The 13,231-nt window shown below is 45.2% G+C and overlaps 1 protein-coding gene and 1 long non-coding RNA gene across 3 annotated transcripts in view; both read left to right on the forward strand.

Moving 5' to 3' along the window:
* TRNAU1AP (tRNA selenocysteine 1 associated protein 1) overlaps positions 1-13,231 on the forward strand; it is a 203,773-nt gene that overhangs the window by 116,195 nt on the left and 74,347 nt on the right. The gene's annotated exons all lie outside the window — the stretch shown is intronic.
* On the forward strand, positions 12,107-13,046 carry LOC146857107 (uncharacterized). The gene is made up of 3 exons (XR_014979849.1): positions 12,107-12,226; positions 12,346-12,432; positions 12,903-13,046. It is a non-coding gene; the product is annotated as an uncharacterized LOC146857107 (long non-coding RNA).

Below are 13,231 nucleotides of genomic sequence, written 5' to 3' on the forward strand. Positions count from 1 at the left end.
CAAACTAATGGAGTACTAGTCATTATCCAACATGGCTGTTGTATGGAGTTAATTACCATATCACCCAACACCCCACCTCGCACGCACAGGTTGTCATAGGATCATCTAACACTTCTCAAGCAAGACGTTAAAGCCCTTCTTTTCAAAGGGGCCATAGAACCTGTCCCGCTCCAACAGCAGGGATCAGTGGTATATTCTCTATGCTTTATAATTCCCATAAAGATGGGTCACTAAGGCCAATCTTAGATCTCCAACCCCTCAAACAATACATCCTATCAGAACATTTCCATATGGTTACTCTACAGCACGGTTACTCATAGTACGGCCCGTTGGCCGCCAGCGGCCCGGAAAGCCTTCCTTGGCGGCCCGGGGACCTTGCAGACAACCTACCTGTGTTTTAAAAAAAAAAATTAAATAGTGTTAGCAAACACTGCCGGGTGCAGCAGCCCAGATTCTGAGACTCTGCTCTGTGGGGCTGGGGGATTCCAGTGATTGTCAAAGTGGAGATGCAGGGGCCTAAGAGGTGAAATACAAAAAAGCTTTATTAACATTTAAATGGTCTTTTAAAGACCTGTGAAGTACTCGGGTGCGGCTGTGTGTGCGCGCTGGGAAGCTGTCTCAGTGCAGCTGTGTGTGCGCGCTGGGAAGCTGTCTCAGTCCGGGCTGAGGGCTGACACACACACGGGGTGAGATGACAGAGGGTGACGGAGGGAGGGAGAGGGAGACAGAGAGGCGCAGTCTGGGGGAGGGAGAGGGAGGCAGAGGGAGGGAGAGGAAGGGAGACAGAGAGAGGAAGGCAGAGAGGGAGACAGAGGGCGGGAGACGGAGGGCGACGGAGGGAGGGAGGGAGAGAGACAGGGAGAGATAGAGGGAAGGAGGCAGACGGAGGGAGGGAGACAGACGGAGGGAGGGAGAGGGAGGGAAACAGGGAGGGAGACGGAGGGTGACAGAGGGAGGGAGGGAGACAGAGGGAGGGAGAGGGAGACAGGGAGGGAAAACAGGGAGACGGAGGGAGAGAGACAGGGAGAGATAGAGGGAGGGAGACAGAGAGAGAGACGGAGGGAGGGAGACAGAGGGAGGGAAAGGGAGGGAGGGAGAGAGGGAGGGAGAGGGAGACAGGGAGGGAGACAGGGAGGGAGACGGAGGGAGGGAGGGAGAGGGAGGGAGACAGAGGGAGGGAGAGAGACAGCGAGAGATAGAGGGAGGGAGACAGAGAGACGGAGGGAGAGAGACAGAGGGAGAGGGAGGGAGACAGAGGGAGGGAGAGAGACAGCGAGAGATAGAGGGAGGGAGACAGAGAGAGAGACAGAGGGAGAGGGAGGGAGACAGAGTGACGGAGGGAGGGAGACAGAGGGAGAGGGAGGGAGACAGAGGGAGGGAGAGAGACAGCGAGAGATAGAGGGAGGGAGACAGAGAGACGGAGGGAGGGAGACAGAGGGAGGGAGACAGAGGGAGGGAGACAGAGAGACGGAGGGAGGGAGACGGAGGGAGGGAGACGGAGGGAGGGAGACAGAGGGAGGGAGACGGAGGGAGGGAGGGAGACGGAGGGAGACAGAGGGAGGGAGTGAGACAGGGAGGGAGATAAAGGGAGACAGAGGGGGGAGTCGGAGGGAAACAGGGAGGGAGGGAGACAGAGGGAGGGAGAGGGAGACAGAGGGAGAGAGACAGAGGGGGAGGGAGAGGAAGGGAGACAGAGGGAGTGAGACAGAGGGAGGGAGAGAGACAGGGAGGGAGACGGAGGGAGGGAGACTGAGGGAGGGAGACAGAGACAGGGAGGGTGACGGAGACAGGGAGGGAGACGGAGGGAGGGAGACTAAGGGAGGGAGACGGAGACAGGGAGGGTGACGGAGACAGGGAGGGAGACGGAGGGAGGGAGGGAGACGGCAGGAGGGAGACGGCAGGAGGGAGACGGCAGGAGGGAGACGGCGAGAGGGCGACGGAGAGAGGGCGACAGAGGGAGGAGGGTGACAGAGGGAGGGCGACAGAGGGAGGAGGGAGACAGAGGGAGGGAGACAAGGAGGGAGAGAGGGAGGGGGAGTGAGAGAGAGGGAGGGGGGGGGAGAGAGAGAGATAGATGTGTGTATGCCGGGTCTGGTGGCTCAGTGGACGAAGGCATCTGCTGCAGGGACCTGTGTTCAACCTCATGGTCACAATTTGTTTTGCTTTAGCCCCGCCCCTCCCCCTCTGACCCCGCCCCCACCGGTGCGGCCCTCGGCCACAAACCACACTGTAAATTTGGCCCCCGAGAGAAAGTTTGTGAGTACCCATGCTCTACAGGATGTTATTCTACTTCTCTAACAGGGCGACTTTATAGCAACACTGGATCTAAAAGACACCTATTTCCATATTCCAATACAACCTGCACACCGTAAATATCTCAGAGTTGTTATAGCAGGCAAACATTACCAATTCAAAGTTCCACTGTTCGGGGTGACCACAGCACCTCGAGTTTATTTTAAAAAATGGCAGTAGATGCAGCACATCTGAGAAGATTAAACATTCACATACCTGGACTATTGGCTCATCAAAGCCAATACCCACCTACAGTGCCAACAGTACACTCAGTTGCAAGTGGTTCTATTTCACAGACTGTGATTTACAATAACTGTCCCCAAGTCTTACCATCAGCCTCTCCAAATTCAACTTTACTTAGGAGCAATTCTCAACACACAGTTAGAGCTAGCTTATCCCAATCCCGCTTGAGTTCAGAACTTTCAGATAACTACCACAATTCCAACCAAACAAAACTGTCACTGTTCGGACCGTCCTGCATCTGTTAAGAATTATGGCCTCTTGTATTGCTATAGCTCCCCATGCGAGGATGCACATGTGCCCCCTGCAGCAATTTCTAGCACAAAAGTGGTCTGAATCACAGGGTCACCTCGAAGATCTAGTGTTGTTAGACCGCCCCACTCACCGTTCGCTTCACTAGTGGAACACAAACAACCTGCTACGTGGCGTCCTTTTCTGGACCATGTTCCTCACATCACTCTCACTACAGACCCATCAGAGACAGGTTGGTGTGCCCATCTACAAGACCTCACAGTACAAGGTCTGTGGGATGCCAAACATCAATCCCTACACATCAACTACTTGGAGCTTCAGGCAATCTTCATAGCACTAAAGGCTTTCCTTCCTCACAAGGTAGTCCTAGTCTGGAAGAACAATATGGCAGCCATACTATTTATATTATTTACAGAAACGGGGGACACGGTCTTCTCAACTGTCTCTGACCCTATGTAACTGGGCTGTTCACCACCACATTCACCTCTTGGTGGAATATCTTCAAGGAGCAGACAACGATTTTGCAGACCTGCTGTGCAGGATGCAGCAATAGAAGTAAGAGTGGGAACACCTACCGCGAATCCTCCTTCCCTACTTTAAAAAGTTGGGATTTCCTCAGTTAGACCTTTTCGCCACAGCCGAAAACACAAAATGCCTAAACTTTGCCTCCAGGTACCCACACCCACTATCCAAGGGCAACGCACTATGACTGAGTTGGTCAGGGATATTTGTAGGAAAGTGCCCCATTTTGCATGGTTGCCCCCCACTTTTTGCCTGATGTTGATGCTCTTTTACTAAGTATGCCCTGGGTTCCTGCCAACCATATACCCATGGCCTATGTTCTTTCCCTAAAACTGTACTGTTGAAAACCCAATTGGCAACTCTTTGTCCACTTGTAAGTCCCTTTTAAAAGGTACCAAGGGCATGGTGACCAGGGAAGGCCTCTAAGAGCTGCAACACATATTCTGCCACCCATAAAGGCCCTGTACCTCAACACACACACACTGCCATTGCAGGCTGTGTGTTTTGGTGCAGAGCAAAGTGAAGAATCGACGTCTACAATCAACTGTCATGGCATAGGTAAGCCACCCCTCTATCTAGGTGCACTATAGCTCTGGTGAGGGTACAGATGCATGAGCCCTGTACCTCTACTGTGTCTAAGTCCATTCTTAGACATTGTTAAGTGCTATAAAGCCATAAAGAGTATATGGTCTGGGAGTTTGTCATTCCGAACACCACAGTACAATAATGGCTTTACTGAAATCTGGGAAATTTGATATCAAACTTCTCAGCACATTAAACCCACAGTGATGCCAGAGTGGGATTTAATGCCAAATGCACTTAGAGGGCTTCTTAGAGATGCCCCCTAAAAAACGACATACACTTGTGTCCTGGCTGCTCACCAGCTGACACCCCCAGACATGTTTCTGGATTCTGGACCCCTGGATCGAGAGCCTCCCAGTCTTGGGGTCCTGAAACAAAGTACATCCTGGGTAGAGGTGAAAGGCCTCCTCCCCCAGGATGGGCAGGGTCCACAAAGGGGAAGCTTCAAAGGCTTGCTGCCTTTGTGAGCTGACCCAGCCATTTGCTGCTCCCAGCAACTGGCCCCCATCGGTTCTGACCCCTACTTTTGGCGGGAGAATCGTCGGGAAAACCAAGATTGGAGGAGAGGTGTGCCCACCTTTGCCAACCCCACCAGGTGGGGAGGCGAGGCAAAGCACAACTCTCAGTCCCCGCCATCTTGAAGATGGGGAGACCCAGCCAATCAGAGTGAGGCTTATGCCCCCCTCCCACTGAAGGGTGGCATAATAGGGGGTGTACCCAAAGCAAGGAAGGGACCCATTGGTCCCAACTTGTACCTACCTGAAACCCCCCTAAATTTAGTATATAGGGTCAACCCAGAACCTTGCCTCCTCAGACAAGAAGAAGGACCGAAGGGACATGCTGAAAGAGTAAGAGGAGGACACCAACTGACTTGGCCCCAGCCCTATCGATCTGTCCAAACCACCTCCAGCGGAATCCTGGTGCATCTTGCAGCCAGCAGCCCCCCAGAACCCGGAGGACCAGCCCTGCCTTCACTAAAAAGACTGTCCCCCATGAGCGCCGGACCTGCTCACCAACAGACTCTGGCTCCGGCCAAATCTTCAAGTCTGCACTACTCTGCACCCGACGCCCATGGACCGAGTGGCCCAACACCATGAGGAGGTCTCTCTGGTGATCCCTGACCTACCTCAAGTCTCCCGACGGCACCTGCAGCCCCTATCTGGAGAACCCCCCCCCACCCCCCCCCACCCCCCACCCCCCGACCGTGACTGGCGCCAGTAAGGAAACCCCGACACCAAAAGACAACCTGCACTGGACGCCCCACGGCCTTGGGTGGCTCAACCGACAGTGTCCCTGCATCCCAGTGCATCCCAACTTACCTCTCCAACAAGTGGTCACCTCCAGAAGATCTTTGTGCCCGAGCCAGAAGTGTTTGTTCTGATCAGAGCTTGCCCATTGAAACCAACATGGCTCCTGATGTCGATCCAGCACCCTGCACCAGGCCGCCCCAGTGCCACTGTGCGTTTACTTTGTATGCTATCTTGGATCACCCTTTGCTCTGAGCTAAACCCTAGGAGCTTTGCTTCCACATCCAAGGGGCATGCCCGTGAGCCGGCACCACCCGGAGGACCCCTATCCCCCATTGGATAACATTGGGCCTCAGCACTCTGCACCTAGTTGCCCTAGTGCCGCTGAGGGTGCTTTTTGAGTGCATTCTTGACCCTGGGGAAACCCTTGTTCTAACCCCAGAAATTCAACCCCAAAAACCGTTTACTTACCTGCAAACCGATAACCTCATTGTTCTTCATAGGATTGCATTGACTATTTTCCTCTGAAAAACTTCCAAGTGTTGAGGGTGTTTGTGTAGAAACATAATAAACTGTGGTTTTATGAAAACTGTTTTACTTACCTTTTATCTACAAAATGTCCCAGTGTGATATGTAGGCATATCACACTGAGTAGAAAAAGTATTCTGGTAATCCAAAAGTAATTTCAACTGTATTTGAATATTTTACAAATCTGTAACAAAAGTCATTATCATCCAGCTTGCTTGTTGATCAATCTGTTTAGAAAAGTACAATTCTATTTACCTGTACCAAGTCCTGCTTGGTTCTAACAATAAAAAATAACTAAAGAAATATTTTACTATAATCAATTGTCTGAGATCAGTCTTTGAATGTGTGACATCTTTTCTTGCCTGAGTGTGTACAATAAATGCTTAACACTACCCTATGCTAAAGCATTACTCCTCGCCCACACTACCACAAATCAATAGTAAGGTATTATCTACTTTTACCTCTGTAAGCCTTTGGGGATTCAATAAACTCTGTGCACACTATACCTTACTTTGGTATTATATATACAGAGCCAGCTTCCTACAATATTTGCCTATGCTTTTCCACCTCCCCCTCTCATTGCATTTCTGGTTCGGTGACTCAGGCAAACATCTCTCGCCATGATCCAAGTAGCTCCCACTTGAGCAAGTCAGCCCTGGTTCACAACACTACTAGATCTATCAGTAGTGCCACACAAGAAGTTCCCCAACGGACCAGACCTTGTCACTCAGAATCAAGGACAAATCAGACACCCAGACCCCAAAACACCCAAACAGCTTGGCTCCTGAGGTCATAGGCCAGTTTAAAAAAGCGCTAAAAACATGGTGTTTTATTAAGGCCTATCAGTAAGCAAACTTATTTCATCTATTTTAGCTTTTGGTTAGGCGCCTTGACGCCCTGTGGGCTGAGTTGCGCTTTATAAATCAGATATCATTCATTCATTCATTCATTCATAGAGTTTGGCTATAATAATTTACCACAATAATGTATGAACATTCTTAAGCAAGCACACAAACCCACAACTAGAGCATGTTATTCTGGAAAATTGAAACATGTTGTTTACTACTGCTAACCTAAACTAATTGATCCAATTGAAGCCACAGTGCAAGACAGTATTTGCTACCTACTTCATTTACAAAAGGCTAATTTAGCCTACACTTCCATTAGGTTACACCTCGCTGCAATGGCTGCCTATCTGCAAAATAGGCATCACCGCTCACAGTTCACATGCTTTTTGGTGTATTCCAGAGAATGTCCTAAGCGAACGATGTCCAACTTCCACTCATCTGACATTTCCTTTCATTACGATGTTGAACGGGCCACCTCTTATTGGCAGGTCAAAAGAGGAGATGGATTTGAGGGGAGATGGAAACATTTGGTCTGATGGCTCTACTGTTATTGGTTGGAGCAGATTTCGTTTTTTGGGTTCATCCACCTCTATGCTTATATTGAGGCCTGTGGTACTGTGGATAGTTCTAGCTTGTTTTAGGAGTTTCACATAGTTGGTTTTTCCAGTTTGGATTTCCCCACCCTGTCGATAACACACGCTCCTGTATTAAGAATAAGGATGTTTCCTCTAAAGTGATGCAAGATAGGTTGTCACTTCTGTTTTCATTGTACTAAATTGCAATGCATCGTCAACAAATAAGCTCTGGCTGCTGCAAACATGCCTAAAGTATTGGATTACACATCATCTCTGAGGGAAGTATCACGAAGCAAACTGTACCTTCTTTAAGAACCTGGCCGTTAGCTTGTTGGTAGAAATTGCATCTACAGAAGCAACAGTCTTACTCGATAAAGTTTGTTCTCCTTCTCTCACTATTGACATGTGATATGAGCAATGTTGGGGTTAAGTCATTCACTCGTTTCCTCATAGCATCCATTTTACTTCTCTTTCATTTCAGAAGTACTCTTCATGTTCAGGCGATGTTCCTTCAGCTCCTTTGTGCTGCAGTGAAGATGTCAGAGTCTGTGTTGAGTTGCTTTATCAAACAGACAGTAGAATTATCCAGGATTGTATGTTTTCTCCATATGGGTAACATTTGCCGTGGCTGTTGTGGGGGTAGGATAGGTTGAAAGCCCTCTTCACATCAGTGGTAAAACATATGGGCAGGCCTCGAAGAATCTTTTCACCCACTTCCTAAGGCGAGTCAGATTTCATCAGGTCGAGCAGTTTATAGGACCTACTCGGATCTGGCAAGTGAATTTAAACTGGAAAAGAAGAGGTATTCTGTTCATTCAGAAAGTGAATGAGCAATTAAATCGGCATTAAATCTTGTTTTTATCTTAACACATTTGCTCTGTTCAAGATCAGAGGTCAAATATCAGTTTCTCTTTTTAGGTCTCGCCTGAGACAGCGCTTTAGCGCTGCTCTGGCGAGACTTATAGTAAGCGAGTTTTGGAAGTGCAAACGAGTGCTTTCAGGCCTCCAAATACAGTGCATGTGCGCCGGGCTCGCGCACCATTTGGAGGCCTGAAAGCACTCGTTTGCTTTCACTTTCGCGGGCCGCACGGAGATCGCGATTGCGATCAGTTTCACACAGCGCGCTCACCATTTGGCAGCCTGCGTGTACATTTCGATGGCGCTTTGATGTTCTCAGTGAGCCGGGCGGCCACGGCGAACATCAAAGCGCCCGCGAAATGTACACGCCATTTGCCACCCCATACCCATAGTTTTGACTCATTCAGGCATTTCCATCCATCACTGTTTTGCTTTCCTGCTAATGGAAATATGTCATATATGCGTGGTTACTAATGTGCTGATCTTTATATATATTTCACTTTTTTAAATAAAACATGCCCAGAATAATTTTTTCTTGCCGAGAGAACTATGAGGCTGTAAAATGCAAACAATAAAGTTAATTTGGATTGGATTATATGGTGCACTTTTAACACACTCCATGGCTAGGTTAATCGCGTCTGTCCTCTTGAAAGATCTGTCCTGCGGGTTAGAGCAGGGTCTGCCTAGCAGTCATTACAGAAGGGAGTGAATCATTGACAGAACAGGAGGCCACTCCAGAGAGTGCTGCAATGTGAACAGAACCCGCCCTCACTCGGGCGCTTGACTACAAAATAAAAGATTGGGAAATGTATGTTAATTCGAGATTGCGTCGATGTCCAGCTGCTTTCCTCAGCGCAGGATGAAAGTGAGCCATATATGGAAAAGAGATGCCTCCTCCTGGACCAATTACATCGTGTACTGGGGGAGGTATATCGATGACGTGATTTGCCTTTGGTCTGGATCGGTCGACCAACTTGATCAATATGTATCTTTTTTGAATACCAACATGTACAATGTCAAGTTTACTATGATGCATCATAAAGAACATATTAATTTCCTTGATATTCAATTCTATATTAGACAAGGACAAATACATAGTAATCTGTACAGGAAGGAGACTGCGTGTAACGCGGTGTTGCACGCGACTAGTGCACATCCCCACTCTGTAAAGAAAAACATTCCCTTCGGTGAAATGGTGAGGGTCAGACGTAATTGCAGCGAGGAAGATATGTTTCACACACATATCAATGATACTAAGAATAGATTCCTCAAGAGGGGATATGATCAGACGACTTTGGATAAAGCCGAACTTAGAGTCAGCAAGATGAGTAGGAACATGACACTACAGGACAAACCAAAAAAGCCTGTTATTAACACCAAAGCTAGATTTATAACTCAGTATACTTCCCACAGCAACACCATTTTCAACATTTTCAGGAAACATTGGCACCTTTTGATGGGAGTTCCTGGTTTAAGAGACGTGATTAACAACAAACCATCCATTACGTACAGAAAGGGCATTTCTTTAAAAAGAACACTTTGTCCGAGCTATATAACCAGTCCCCAAAGTACGCAAACTTGGTTACCAGATAAACCCAAAGGTTTCTTTACCTGTGGAACATGCAATATCTGTCCGCTGGGTAAGAATAAGACTTCGGTTTTCTGTTATAACAGCTCGAGACAGTTTGTGATTGAAAACTTCATAAACTGTAACACAACTTATGTGGTGTATGTCTTGGGATGTAGATGTGGTATAATCTATGTCGGGAGCACTATCCGGAGTTTAAAACTCAGGATTCAAGAGCATAGAAGGGCCATTAAAACCAAAGATATTAGATATCCTATCACCAACCACTACACCATGGAACATCCAGAGGATAATAATTTTTGGTTTCATGCCATAGAACATGTTCCCAAACCTAAGAGAGGCGGCAACAGGGATTTGTTGCTGAGACAAAAAGAATCCAAATGGATTTGTCGTTTGAGAGCAATCAGCCTGGGGCATAACACGGATGGGGAAATGCACTATTTTTTATAGGTGAATATGTTGGGGTGTTAGTACATTCAATACATCATTTTCTGTTACAAGTTAGTTAGTTGTTCTACTAACTTTTGGATTGTTTAAGATTCTTACTGATAATCACCCATATTGTCAGGTCTGAGCGATTTTCATGACTCAGGGTTCTGGATATTATATTACAATATAGGTAGACTAATATGAGTTCCCTTGTATCCATTAGTATTAACAGATCGATCTGCCCCGTCTTACTTTGTATTCTCCGTATTCCCCTGTCTTTTAAAATAGATTTATCATATATAAAAAATAACCTTTTTTTATACTTAGTGATAATCAACTTGTTACAAGTCCTGCTGGCTATATCAATTGGCTTTTTTTGTCCATAAGGCCTTTCTAATGGTGACCCTGAATGAATGATTTTGTGCTCCTATACTTTCTTCGGGCACCTATATATAAGTTGCATGCTGATATTATGTCTGGTTTTTATGACTCCTTAATTTCCCCTTTGTCGTTTTGATTTGTGTTCACTCACTGTTTTATAGAAGCATAAAATTCAACATACCGAGCCCGGCTGGGCATGGTAGTAATTTTTCTTGGTTTCTTTTGCCCATTTGGGCAGGCGACTCCCCCTATCCCATTGGAATCTGAAATTATAGTGGACAACTATCGCATTATAAATACGTATATATTCGGGGATTCCTCCCCCCCCTTTTTTCTTACGTGTTCTTTCCGCCAAACTGATATGTTTCTATACTTCAGCTGTTGGAATCTTCCGCCTGTCAATAATATATATGACTGAAGCGCGCGTTTAGTTTAAATTAGGATTTGGATACAACTGACTTGCTGATATTTACTTAGGATCACTATTCTCGTTTATTACTTCAATATGGCGCCCATGGGTGAATCAATATTGATCGAATATACCGATTTTCTTATATAACTATGACGGTAGATTTATTTCTCGAATATATATATAGATACATACGAACGGACCTTGCTTTTATTTAGGACAATACTGTACATATCTGGCTTTCTTAAATGCCTCAACAATCATCATGTCTATGGGGTGTATTAATATTGATGGAAAATACAGTTTTTTCGATTTTGATCCTAACGGGAGATTTATATCTTAAAACTATGTAGATATACGTGAACGGACCTTGCGTTTATTTAGGACAATACTATATATGTCTGGCTCTCTATGTCCGTACACCACTCCAACATGGCGCCCATAGGGTATAAACGATGTTCCAATATCCTGTATAGCCCCTTTACACTTCCGGTATCATCACGGGATATGAAGGTGGAGCGTATTTAAGACATCGGACCTATTGGATTTGGTTCGCCGGTAATCAGGAGAAGCGCGCTCTTTTAAAGGTGAGACAAGATGTATACAGTGGATTAAAAGTAATGAATTAGTCGGATAGGTTTGAGTCTTTTGAGTCTTTTGATATTAATCCATGTTGACTTTTTTATGTGATATGGTTGGATGTTATGCTGTTGGTGACTATGTTTCTGCGGACTTTGCGTTAATATAACACCGTTAGCACAAACTTTTTCAGGCAATCATGAATCGCTACTTTATGATTTATAAGGAGATCTCTTTTGGTCCTTTTGGGTGTTTCTATCTATGGCGTAAGTTGTGTGGACTTTGCGCTATGATAACGCCGATGGCACAAATATTTTCAGGAAATCATGAATTACTACTTTACGATTTAAGAAGATATTTTGTTGGTCTTTTATGTGTGTCTTTTTCTATGGCGGGAATTATGACACGATTCGTTCAGCGCAAGTATAATTACGTAGGGAACGCGTAAATATATTGAATGTATTATAGAGAATTGTTGCTTGTAACATGCTGTCCACTATCATTGAAAGATATGCCTTTGAAATCGGATATTGATTTTTACGGTGCACAATAGATGTAGGAGTTATATGTTTCTAGATTCATGTACATAAGTTAGAATGGGAGACATAGGTTGTCGCTTCTTTTCCGGTTAAGGTTGACACTAGGAGATGGGCTTCGAAATGGGAATCTGTGATTTAAAATATAATCATGGATGGATTCTCGTATAATTTTCCATTTCGTGTTGTTCCTTTTAGAAATATGCAGCCCACACATTGGGCATAAATATACAACAACAATGTTGACAGAACTATGCTTTTGATACGTAGTGATGAAAAAAGAAGCTGACTGTCATTTATATTACCTGGTGACGCAAATGCGATTGTACTCACACGTATACCTTTCAGCTACTTGGAAAGGTAAGGCAGTTTTCACTTTCAAATGGATAGCGTTGTAATGTACATATTCTTATCTGATCTCGGTCTTCCATGCCCACAAGGGGCTGTAATAATTGTTTCTAAAAATTCATTTTCATTAGGTCATATACCTTTTTACATGAACATTTATATCTATTGGAAGCCGATCCTTTTGAAGTTCGTGAAGTTCGTTTCTTAAAATTTCCATGGTAAGAATTTGTGTATAAATTATAATAAAAATTTTTACTTAATAAGGTATTGGTCATACAAACCACCGTTACCTATGAGGCGCATAGACCCATCTCCCTATCATATACCTAAAAACTCACTTATGGTTTAGGTTTTCATATATATACACTTTAAATGGAATTTTTTCCTCTTTTAGAAGATTAGATAACATACATGTTGAGGCAGGATGTGTATGTTTTTTGTGAAAGTTTTAACTCTTGTTCTGTGCGTACATTTGACTAGTATGTCCCTTTTTTCTATAAAAACTGTATATAATGTATTTATATGTGAGATCTATTATGTTTGTGTTTTGTGTTTTTTAATCATCTGTATGTATTATACGGTACTGTCATGATGTATGTGTATTGTTGGTAATGTAGGTTGTTGTGTTTTTTGTGGTATGAGACGTGTTTCTATATAAATGTATGTTTTTATTTGTATTGATTTACAGCCCTGACGAAGTTCGTAAAGAACGAAACGCGTTGGCTGAGTTTGACTGTTCTTGGATTTGAATAAGAATAAAGAAACAACTTTTGGGATATTTGAAAAGACTTTTCCTTGAGTGCACCGTCCCTTTGTTAAAAGCAGGATGAAAGTGAGCCATATTTAATTTGCGGTCTCTCAGTGTTTCGATTTACGATCAGCTAAATAGACTCCTTCTTTGTTTGATTAACCGAGAGTTGCACGGGTCCTCCTCACAGCTTCTGCTCCCTAAGCCCTGTAGTGCAGTACACTGCCGGATAATGAAGCAAGTGAGAAGGTCCAAAATTAGCAGACCTT

Source organism: Triturus cristatus, chromosome 3_2 (assembly GCF_964204655.1).
Source record: "Triturus cristatus chromosome 3_2, aTriCri1.1, whole genome shotgun sequence".
Taxonomy (NCBI): Eukaryota; Metazoa; Chordata; class Amphibia; order Caudata; family Salamandridae; genus Triturus; species Triturus cristatus.